The sequence below is a fragment of the Vicia villosa genome, unplaced genomic scaffold (assembly GCF_029867415.1).
Source record: "Vicia villosa cultivar HV-30 ecotype Madison, WI unplaced genomic scaffold, Vvil1.0 ctg.003762F_1_1, whole genome shotgun sequence".
Taxonomy (NCBI): Eukaryota; Viridiplantae; Streptophyta; class Magnoliopsida; order Fabales; family Fabaceae; genus Vicia; species Vicia villosa.
Genome location: NW_026706290.1, coordinates 109,989 through 121,515, shown reverse-complemented (window position 1 = coordinate 121,515; position 11,527 = coordinate 109,989).

Here is an 11,527-nt window from a genome sequence, read left to right as displayed (position 1 = left end):
TGCACTGCTATGCACATTTGAAAGAGCCAAATACGCTTCCGCTTCGCCCAGACATTTTAATAAAACTCCTTCGGGGGTTTTCTTAAACAATTCATTTCCCATTAAGAAGTATGATAAGGCTCGATATTTTACCTTTCTATCCGTGTCTGTCGAAGGATCTTTCAAATAATTCACAATTGGACTTCTCCAGTCTGTGTCTGCCAAGGAGTCTACATTCAAAACTTCAAACTCTTGTTTGTTGGCAAAACCTAATTGTGAGTTCTCCAAGTCACTTGGGGAGAGCCTGGTAGCCATCGCCTTGCCTCTTACTTCGATCAGTTCTTCTAGTTTCTCTTTTGACACCCTGTACCCTGAAGCTAACTGTGCCAAATCATTCGCTTCTTGATTTTTCAACCTGGAAACGTGGTTTAGATCCACGTACTCGAATTTTTTGAGCAGCCTATTTGCTATGACAAAATACATGATCAAATTTTCTTTGATACACTTGTATTCTTTCTTCAACTTCTTAATCACCAGTTCAGAGTCTCCTTTAATTTCGACTCTGGTTGCCCCCAATTCTAACAAAGCCTCAAGCCCAGCAATCAGTGCGTCGTATTCAGCTTCGTTGTTCGAGCATAAGGGACCTTCGATCTTATACTTGAGCTTTGTTGGAATTCCATCAGGAGAAATTATTAGTATTCCAACGCCAGTTCCTTCTTTATGGGTTGAACCATCGAAGTACAACTTCCAAGGCTTCAATTCTACGTATTGTTGAGGGCTTTCAACCACTGCATGGTCAACAATGAAATCTGACACGATTTGACCTTTCATTGCTTTAAGGGGTTGAAATATCAAAGAGTACTCAGTAAGGGCCAACGCCCATTTGCCAATTCGACTATGCAATATAGGCTTTGATAGCATGTGTTTAATCACATCACAATAAGACGAAACGTAAACATCAACTGGCTTTATATAATATTTTAGTTTGATACAAGAGAAATATAGACAAAGGCAGAGTTTTTCTATTGCACTATACCTAGTCTCTGCATCATTGAGTACCCTACTTAAGTAATAAATGGCTCTTTCGATGCCATTATCATCTTCTTGAGCTAACATGCTACCTATTGTATTATCTGACGCTGAAATATACAGGCGCATGTGTTTCTTCCCATTTGGGGGAGATAAGATTGGTGGATGCATCAAGTATTACTTTATCTTCTCGAAAGCTTCTTGATGTTCAGCACTCCATTCGAACTTTCCTTGCTTCATTCGAAGTAGGGGAGAGAATGCTTGCGTGCGTCCACTCAAGTTGGAAATGAATCTTCTCAAGAAGTTTATCTTCCCCAGTAAAGACTGTAATTCTTTCTTCGTGGATGGAGGCTTCGTTTCCATAATAGCCTTTGTTTTATTTTGATTAATTTCTATTCCCTTTTTGTGGACCACGAAACCCAGGAAATCTCCAGCCTGCACAAAGAAAGCACATTTAAGGGGGTTCATCTTCAACCCGTGTTTTCTCATTCTTTCGAACGATTGGCCCAGATGGTCAAGATGACTGTTATCCGACACAGATTTTACCACAATGTCATCTATGTATACTTGCATGAAAGTTTCTATAAAATCATGGAATATAGAATTCATTTCTCTTTGATAAGTTGCCCCAGCATTTTTTAGACCAAAAGGCATTACAACCCATTCATAGGTGCCTATGGCCCCTGGGCAGCGAAAAGCTGTTTTAGACACATCTTCTTTTGAAATGAAGATTTGGTTATACCCAGAATATCCATCCAACATGCTTAGATACTTGAAGCCTGCGGCTGAATCCACTAACATTTCTGCCACAGGCATGGGATATTCATCTTTAGGCGTTGCTGCGTTAAGATCACGAAATCTATACATACTCTTAATGAACCGTTCTTTTTAATAACCGGTACAATATTAGCAATCCATTCAACATACCTCGTGGTTCTGATGAACTTGCATCGTAGAAGTCTTTCGACCTCTGCTTTGATCTTTGAATGAATTTCTGGTGCGAACCTCCTAGGAGTTTACTTGATGGGCTTTTTTCCTTCCTTTATGGGCAGCTTTAATTCAACCAAATCTCGCCCCAAACCAGGCATCTCGTCGTAGTCCCATGCAAAGCAATCTTTGTTCTCCTTCAACAACGCAATGACTTTTGCCTTCAGCATTGGCGCTAGTTTCGCACTGATGTATGTTACCCTCTTCTGGTCTCCATCTCCGAGATTTACTTCTTCGAGTGGATCTTGGGCTAACATTTTGATATTTGCCCCCATTGGGTCTTTCTCGAATCCCAAAGGCTCTTCGTCGTAGATTGCATCTAGTTTTTGACATATCTCTTCCCCTGAGATCTCTTTGGCTTGAACTGGATCTTTGAGGGATTGGGGGTTAGGATGTCTTCCAGAATCCCTCGTTTCTGCTTCTCTTTGAACCGTACTTATTGTCATGTGTGATAACTCGGCTTCGAGAGCCGTGTTTCTTTTATTCTCAGCTATATAAGCCGAAATCTTTTCGAAGAAGGATGCTTCAGACATAATCAACGTCGTCGTCCCAGCCTGTTGGCCGTATTGTTGGTGAATGCTTCGTTGGTGGGATATCTTCTGGACCGTCCATTATCTCTCTATTCTATTGGAATCCATTAGGATGTAAAGACATGGTCCTATGTTCGCCAGATTCCTGTCGAAACTAGTTTTATTGACCTGATTGACTTCAGCCATGTAGTAACTTTGATCTCCTTCGATGTTCTCTACTATGCCATCTGCTCTCCAAATGGTTAGTCTTTGATGCATCGTCGAAGGCACAGCCGCCACTCCATGGATCCACTCTCTTCCGAGCAACAGATTATAATTAGCCTTTGTTGGTATCACCGTGAACATCGTTGGCCTGGTGACGGAACCCACAGTTAAATTCACTTGAATTACTCCTAAAGTTTTCCCTATCTTGCCTTCATAGTTGGATAGAACCGTGTTATGTGATCTTATATCAGTATCAAACATGCCAATTCTCTTCAGCATATATTGGGGCATTAGGTTCACTGCTGCTCCCCCATCCACTAAGACTTTGTTAATGCCAACATTCTCAATCTTGGCTCTTATGTAGAGTGGTTTCAAATGATTCCTCATACCTTCATCAGGCCTTTCGAAGAAAGCGTTCTGCTCTTCGACTGCCCCATTGTTCAGCACATAATAACACACAGGTCTGTGTCTTGCCATTTCTTCCTCATCAGCTTCCTCACAATCTTCGACTTCTGTTTCTTGGTTATAGTCATGAGGGAGTACTGACACAACATTGCAATTGAGATTTATAGACAATACTCCGTCTGAGTCGAAGTCATTCGTCAGCCTATCGTCTTCCTTCCAAGGGCTGGAATGCATCTTTTCTTCTTCTTTCTCATTTTCAGAATCGAACAACTTACGCTCCACTGGAGGTTTACTTGTCCTTGCCCCCTGCATTGGGATCTGGTTGCTACTTGATTCTCCAGTCTCCCTTGGTTTGTATTCCCTTTGGGCTTTCTTCATCCTCTGGTGCCTTCTCCATTGGTATCTGGACATAGGATTTTTGCCTTTGTAGTTTTCCAACCTGTACATCTCTCGATTGGAAGTCTGGAATTGCTTCCTATATGCCATTGCAGTTCTTCCTCCTTGGTCCCAACTTCGCCATTTGTTGGTTCTGGTACCAGCTTGCATCCATCTATCCCTGGGTATGTCTGCGGGAACTTTGAATGTGACCCTTCGAGCTCTAGGGTGTGGGCTGTCAGGCCTCCTTGATGGGGTCCGGTTGTCGAACCCATACAAGTTAGGACGAAGTCCCTGGGTCTCCCGACCCATATAAAGATACACCCTTTCAAATGATCCTGCTAGTAGTTCGTCATAGACTGCACCACATATAGGGCACAGTGCAACTTCAGAGTTGTCGTTTTGACACCTGACCAAGAAACCAACCAAGCTTTCTTTAGACCTTGGGTATACTTTCAGCAGCAAGTTTCCTCCTCTCCAAGGTTTCTCCATTCTTTCTCGCAGGGCCCTCTCGAAATTGGCTTGAACCCTTCGATTTGTCATAACTGAACATCTTGGGCACATTAGCCTTTTTCCACCATTTTTCACATGGCAATCCCAGAGATAATCCTTCAAACTGTTTCCCCTTGGCGGGATTTCAATGTTTCCTTTCTCCCTTATCAGCCATTTTTCTAGTTCTTCTATTTCAGATAAAGGGCGTCTAACATTGACCATGTTAACACCTGCCGGAGGAACCTCAGAAATTCATATCTGCTGAAGCTTTACTGTGAGGTCTTCAGTGGCCTCACTTGTTTTTCCTTTCATATCTTCAGTCATTTCAGCATCAAAGGATCCTTCAACATCAGTATTGAAGATCGAATTGGCATTTAGGCCTTCAGTAGCCTGCTTTCCACCTGCAATTATCTCTGATTCAGCAGCATCAACTTCAGATACATCCACCATGTTGACGTCAAGTGGTTCACACAAGTTAGTGTCAGCCACATTCAAAGGGTCTGTGTCAACCTTCATAGGGTTCTTGTTTTTGTCAGCGAATTTCAGACGTCCATCCTTGATAGCATTCTGAATTAGATCCCTGAAAAGAAAACATTGTGAAGTTTTATGGCCTAAAAAACCGTGATATTTGCAAAAACCTCGCTTCTTCCGTTGTTCTAACGGAGGAATTTTTGAATTGGGAGGTACTATCATCTGGCCATCTTTTACTAATAAATCAAATATTTCGTCACATTTAGTGACGTCAAATGTATAAGTTTTCTTAGGAAATCTATCGCTTTTGTCATTCTCTACTGGATTCTTTCCATTAGAAGGGGTAAGTAATTTGCAAGAATAAGGTGGCGCTTCTTTTAACTCAGCAAGATCTATTTCGACCTCTTCCATTTCGTATGAATCTTCGAAAGGTTCGCCATCTCCGTCGTCTGCTTCGACGTATGCTACTCTCTCCTTCTTATAACTCTTACTTGCTCTGGCTTTTTCTGCTTTTAACCGTTCGACTTGTCGAACCCTGTCTGCCAATTGGGCCATATCTCTCAGGTATTGAGTATCCAGTTTCTTTCGAATTGAATAATCTAGGCCACCTGCAGCCATTTCAACTAATTCATGTTCTGGGACAGTCGTGAAGCATCTTGATTTCAACAAACGGAACCTGTTTAAGTAATCATCTATAGACTCCATGAACTTCCTCTTGATGCTGGCCAATTCTTTCAAGCTTATCTTGGTTTGACCCATGTAAAATTGTTCATGGAATAATCTCTCCAAGTGTGCCCATGCATCTATGGAATTTGGGGGCAATGTAGTGAACCACACAAAAGCATTTTTTGTTAGCGAACTAGGGAAGTATTTAATCCTCAAGTCTTCGTTCCCTGCTAGATCCCCTGCTTCCGTCAGATATCTGGCTATGTGCTCCACGGTAGATTCATTGGTGTCCCCTTAAAACTTAGTAAATTTTGGTACTTTGGTACCCCTTGGCAATTCCGTTTGCATAATATATTCTGCTATTGGGGATGTATAGTTTGGGCGTCGAAGCCCGATATTAAGGCCGTTATTAGCCATTATTCTTTCTATCATGGCAGTGAGGTTATTCTCTGTTGCCAAATTGTCTCTCCTAGCCCTATGTACCACTTCATCAAGATGTTCGTTTCTTCTCACCACCACTAAATTAGGTTGTGGCTGGGTAACTGCTTGTTGGCCAACGTTAGTCGTTTGACTTCGAGCTTCTAAGTCTATCACTTGGTTTTGTTCGACTCGATTTTTTTGACTGATGTTGGCCTAGGTGGCGGTACTGGGGGTCTAACTTGTTCTAGAATGGGTTGCCCCTCCTGATAAGTTGATTGGTTATTCCTTCGTCTATTTTGTGGAACTCCTAGAAAATCTGCCATTCGATTCATTTGAGACGATATTTTTTGGAAGGTTTCCGCATTATCGTGGTTAGTCCTAGCAATATTTGTTGCTAACGGATTCAAAATGGACCCCAATTCTTTGGCAAGATTTACTAACATATCATGGTTACTTGCATCCATTTCTTGTCGAAATGCTGCTTGACTATTTATGGTAAAAGGGGGTACTTGGGCAGAGAAAGCCGTATTTTGCCCGCTTCGACCTATCGAACCAACATTAGGCGAAAACGCTGTTGGGTTAGTTGTAGTGTATGTAGGCCCCGCTCCTCCTAATCCTGTCAAGTATGAAGGTGGCATTCCGTATTGGAAATGGGATCTCCACATCTCTGAGGCAGGTGGTGGTCTTGGGGTAAACATCTGATTTGTGGTATTAGTTGCGAAATGCGGTATCTCGCTTGTACCTGTTAATGAAGGGATAGCAGTCGAACTCGAAACTGGGAGCGTTCCTTTCGTCCTTGTAGTATTTTCAGGTATCGCCTGGGCATTACCTATAGGATCAGATTCCGTCGAAACCGGTATAGCCTGGGTTTTTGGAGCAGAAGTTGAAACATGTGAAGAACTTGCCGCTACTGTTCCTGACCCTTGTGGGGGATCCTGATCTCCCCCTGCACTGGCCACATTGACCATTTTCTTGTTGTACCTTCGTTTAGGAATTGGTTGTGCACTATTGGTTAATTTACCGTTCCTAAGGTTCATACAAGGTCTTGATATTTTCTAGACAAAACAAAACAATCAATTAATAACAATCTGTTTGACACTGTCCCACCGGGTGTGCCAATTTGTTTACGGTGATTTCCGGTAAACAACCGCTAGTCTTCCAAACTATAATAAATATGATTTGGTTACTCGCAGGATCGACTAGATTGATCCTAGGACATAGTCAAAAAGGTTGTTATTCATGATAGTTCGAATCATGTCTATGGTTGGCTTGTCTCGAAATAAGAAATGTTTAATCAAAGAAATAAAGATTAACAATCACCTTGTTATACACGTGAATACAACATCAGCGAAAGATGAAATAAAGATAAAATATAAGACAAAACTGTAAAGTGCAAGAATCTTAAAGTACAAAAACTTAAATGCTTCGAAATTAAATAGAACGAAAATAAAGAGTGCAGGAATGTAAATGGCAGGAAGTAAACGAAATGCAATAATATCGAAAGATACTTGAATAAAGGAAAATACAAATGTATTTAAATTGATGGTGGTGTCATACGTACATTTCTCAGCGAAACTCGTTCTCTTAACACTTGATACTTGAGCAATATGTGAGTGATTTGTACAAAATGAACACACGGAATCCTAACATTAAGACCCTTATTTATACTAATTTCGACCCTAACGGTCCTACACTAATCTAATGCCACGTTACCCACAGAAAATCCAGGGATGCCATCTGTCTTCGTGCGGTTACATAAACTACTTCGAAATTCAAATCATCCCGCCTGAATCCTCTTTCGACGCGTGGCAAAGTAATCAGAATCAAGAATACCACGGAAATACGCTAAGCATCAGTACTATGCATATTTCGTAAAACGTTTAAGTCCCCAAAGATAATTCTTTTCGAACTTAGCTTCAATACGAACTATCTCCATTCAAACTTAAACCAACATTTTCGAACATGACCATCAGTAGCCATTTTTGATCTCAAAGATGGTCATCAGTAACCATCTTCCTTCGAATTTCAAACTTCGAAAGATATTCTTCCCAAACGAAATCTCCAGCTAACAAAATCCTGGTGGAATCAATGGTTTCATGAAGTTAGACCTTGGAAGGAGAGCGATGTTGACAATGTTAGAGTTGTGTGGATACGTTTTTACGATGTTCCTTGTAACGCGTGGAATTTGGAGTTTTTTTAGAAGATGGATAATTCTTTTTGTACTTACGTGTGTGCTGATGATAATACGTTGAATGGAACAAACATGAACATAAAAAGAGTTTTGGTTAAAGTGTCTGTTTCTTTTGTGCTGAAAGAAATTCTGAAGGTTGAGATTGATGGTGTTGAGTTTCACACCGTGTTGAGGGAAGATACTTATGGTCCTCTTCATATTGCTAAGGAACAATCTATTCTTAAGGCAAAGGCGTCAGATTATTCAAGTTTTTAGGAAGTTTGGAGTCACCAAGATGATAGCGTTAGTGGGGAGGATATGTTCAGTAGCCATATTTCTTCTTCTCTTTAGGAGGGGGAGTAACAGTAAGAGAAAAGGAAAGAGGAATCACCTTCAGGGAATGTCGGTGTTCAGATGAGTTTGTCAACAAATATTGATAGTGACTTTTCAAGACAGGTGGAACAAGATGAAGTGTGAGGTACTTTCGATGAAGCTTTGGTCCGTGCAAAAGAGGTTTCGTGTCAACGTAGTAGCGATAGTTGTGGGAATTCATATAGGCTTTTTACGTATGCATCTATAGGGACTAGGGTGATATGCTTTTTGGAGTTGTCTATTGTTAATATGTGTAGAGTTGACGTGTCTAGTAAGAGAAAGGCTAAGAAAATTAAATTTAAAAATTTTCTGAAAGTGGGTGGGCTTTTGGAATCTAATAAACGTTGGCCCAATAAGAAAAATGTGAACTCCATAACAAAATTCATTTCAGACGCAGGTGTTTTAGATGGCCCGACTTTTATCTTAAATCTCTCCCGTCTGACTAAACTAGATTGAAACAAGGGGTTTCTAGTTTTAACTTTGTTTACCAAGGAGATCACTCAGCGGACTCTTATATCATCAGATGCAAATACAAGCATTTGGTGAATTTAGATTCCGAGTCGGAAGATATGTTATGGAAGGAAATAGTCAACCTAGAGGTGGTGGCATCAGATTCAAAGAGGGGTTATAAAAGGAGGTTAGAAGAGATGGAAAGAGTTGATAAGGGCATAAAGGATGGAGGAAGGAGAAAAAAAGTTTGCTTTAACGATCATTGGATCTTTGAATATAAGAGGGGGAGGTAGCAAGGTAGAGAAAAAAAGGATTGGCAATATTATTCATAGGGGAATCAAATATTTTTCTCATTGAGGAAACAAAACTTGCTTCGATGTAGGATTCTTTGGCTAGGAGTTTCTGGTGGCCGGAGGATGTTGATTACTCTTTTTCAGACGGAGGGTTTTTTAGGAGGTTTGATTATCCTGTGGAAAGTCAACAATGTAGAGGTGTTGTACAACTTTCGCGGAGATGGATTTTTTCGGCGTCAAGATTAGATGTAAGGACTACTTTTATTACATTATTAATGTTTAGTCGGCTTGTTCTTTCTCTATGAAACATGCGTTATGGAAAAGTTTACTGGATTTACAATCAAAGTTTAAGGATGGTGAGAGGGTCGTAGGAGGTGATTCTAATGCGGTGAAAATATAGTAGGGAGAGAATTGGGAGGTCTTTGCAGAGTTGAAATTCATAATGGAGGGAATTCTTGGCTTTTATTGATGATAGTGGTTTGGTTGATATTCCGTGTAAACGGAAGAGGTATAGTTGGTATCGTGGACATGGAAAGGAAAAAAGTAGGATCGATCGTTTCCTAGTGGCCAATAATATCGCGAGTAGATGGGGGTTATAAGCCAATTTGTAATACCTAATTTCTATCTGGCGAATATCATAAAAATTAGAGTTATAAAATTTCAACAAAACATATGGGATGCCACAATTCCACAATTCCAACTTATATCCACAACGATTAATCGCAAGTACAACAGATATATAACACATAATTTCGGATGAACCGACAACAACCTGTTTAGTCTTTAAAAATAAAACAACTTTCATCACTACGCAGGGGATTCATAAGTTCAACTGAAAATACCATAACATCTTATCCAACTCAAAACAACTTTAAGACATCAAGTCTTTAATGAAAACAACTTAAAAATTTAGCAACATAATAAAATCAACAATAAAGAAACACGGGTTCATCCCCCCCGAGTGTTACATATCAGAGCGACAAACACCTGACTCGAACTAATGAAGGTAAATAACCTTCACTCTGGATTACCTGCACGTTACCAATATAGGGGAAACATTCAAACAGAAGGAGTGAGATATCGAACCATATAATAGAACATATGATAAATAATATATTAGAATTAGATTATTTAAAATCACCACTTCAACAACTTTCATACAACATCCTTATATTATAACAACAACAACAATTCAGATATGTGACGCGAAATGTGACTCGTACAATGCACATGCATGTGGTACCAATTGAGTAAAACTCCCAACTTAGAATCTGCTAATTAATAGAGGCGTCAACAAGGCATAAACCTTCAGCTTAATATTTGCCAATCTAGGCCAACTTACCGAGCATCAACTCCTAACTTGATATGCTATGTATGCGACAACAATGAATGCGACAACAACAACACAACAACAAGGTTAAACCACAACATAACAACAACATCAACATTGGCCATAAGCCTACAACTTGAATTTCCTTGCCAATTAATAGAGGCAATACAACAACAATCATCCACCTGAAATTCACAACGGTAATATCCATATACAACAACTTATACAACTCACCGACTCGACCAAATTATTCGTAAACCGCTCGGTATAATTATTCGGGTAATTCGACTATATTCTGCTAATTATTTTTTTATGCTAGAGACCTACTGATGGTTTATCCTTTTTCCTGCTATTAGAAATTACTGCTACTGCTATTATTCATCTCTGTTAACTACTTGCTAATCCTTCCATTCGATTGCTATTTTAATCTTCTGTTGATCTTTTATGTTTGTTTCATAATTACTTGTACTAGGTGTGAGTATATTTCATTTATGCAATGGCTACTGCTATTACATGGCACATGTTAATACTAATTATTACAAGATACTGCACAGGAATTAACATTAAGATAATATTACCATAATATGTCACTAAAGCATGTGAGGCACTCACAAATTAAGGTGAGTCTTGCGCCTCACATCTCTCTCCCTCGGGATGAGGCTTGCGCCTCCTACCCACCCCTGCATTGAGGCTTGCGCCTCCTCCTTAAAGTGTGTGGAGATAGGCGCCTCCCACACTATTTCTTTTTTTTTCTTTCTCCTCTATTTACAGAACTTGCCCAATTTTCGTTCACTCTCGTCTCAAATCAACATAACACTCAATCACAATCACATCAACGCAATATTTATATCACATTAACATATACAATATTCGACAACGAATTCATCGACAACAACCCATTGTACCAGTTTCAGAACATTCCCATCCGATCAACACACACCGAGCAACAATGTTAACAACCTAAATTCCACATATTATTCATCATATACCTTATTATAGAGTTAGAACCCCGCCCTTACCTTGGATTGAATGTCGCTCTAACTCTCCGATTGAAAATCTAGCCTTGCCTCTTTTCCACTTCTATGCAACTTTGCAACTTCTACGTTCTTTCACTATCTCCAAAACCTTATTCTCTCTTACTGATAAATCCTAGTTCTATTTTAGTCACTTAATTAATTATAATACTAATTCTATTTTTCTACCACTCTTATTAGTCTTAGTGCTGTTATGTTTTAGTCTGATGAATTGATGCAGGTATAAGTTGGGATTTCTGGTGTTGACCAGTAGAACTGACACCAAGACCCTGATTCCGTAAAGAACCCAATTGTCCTTGGAATCCTCCAGCAGAACCACG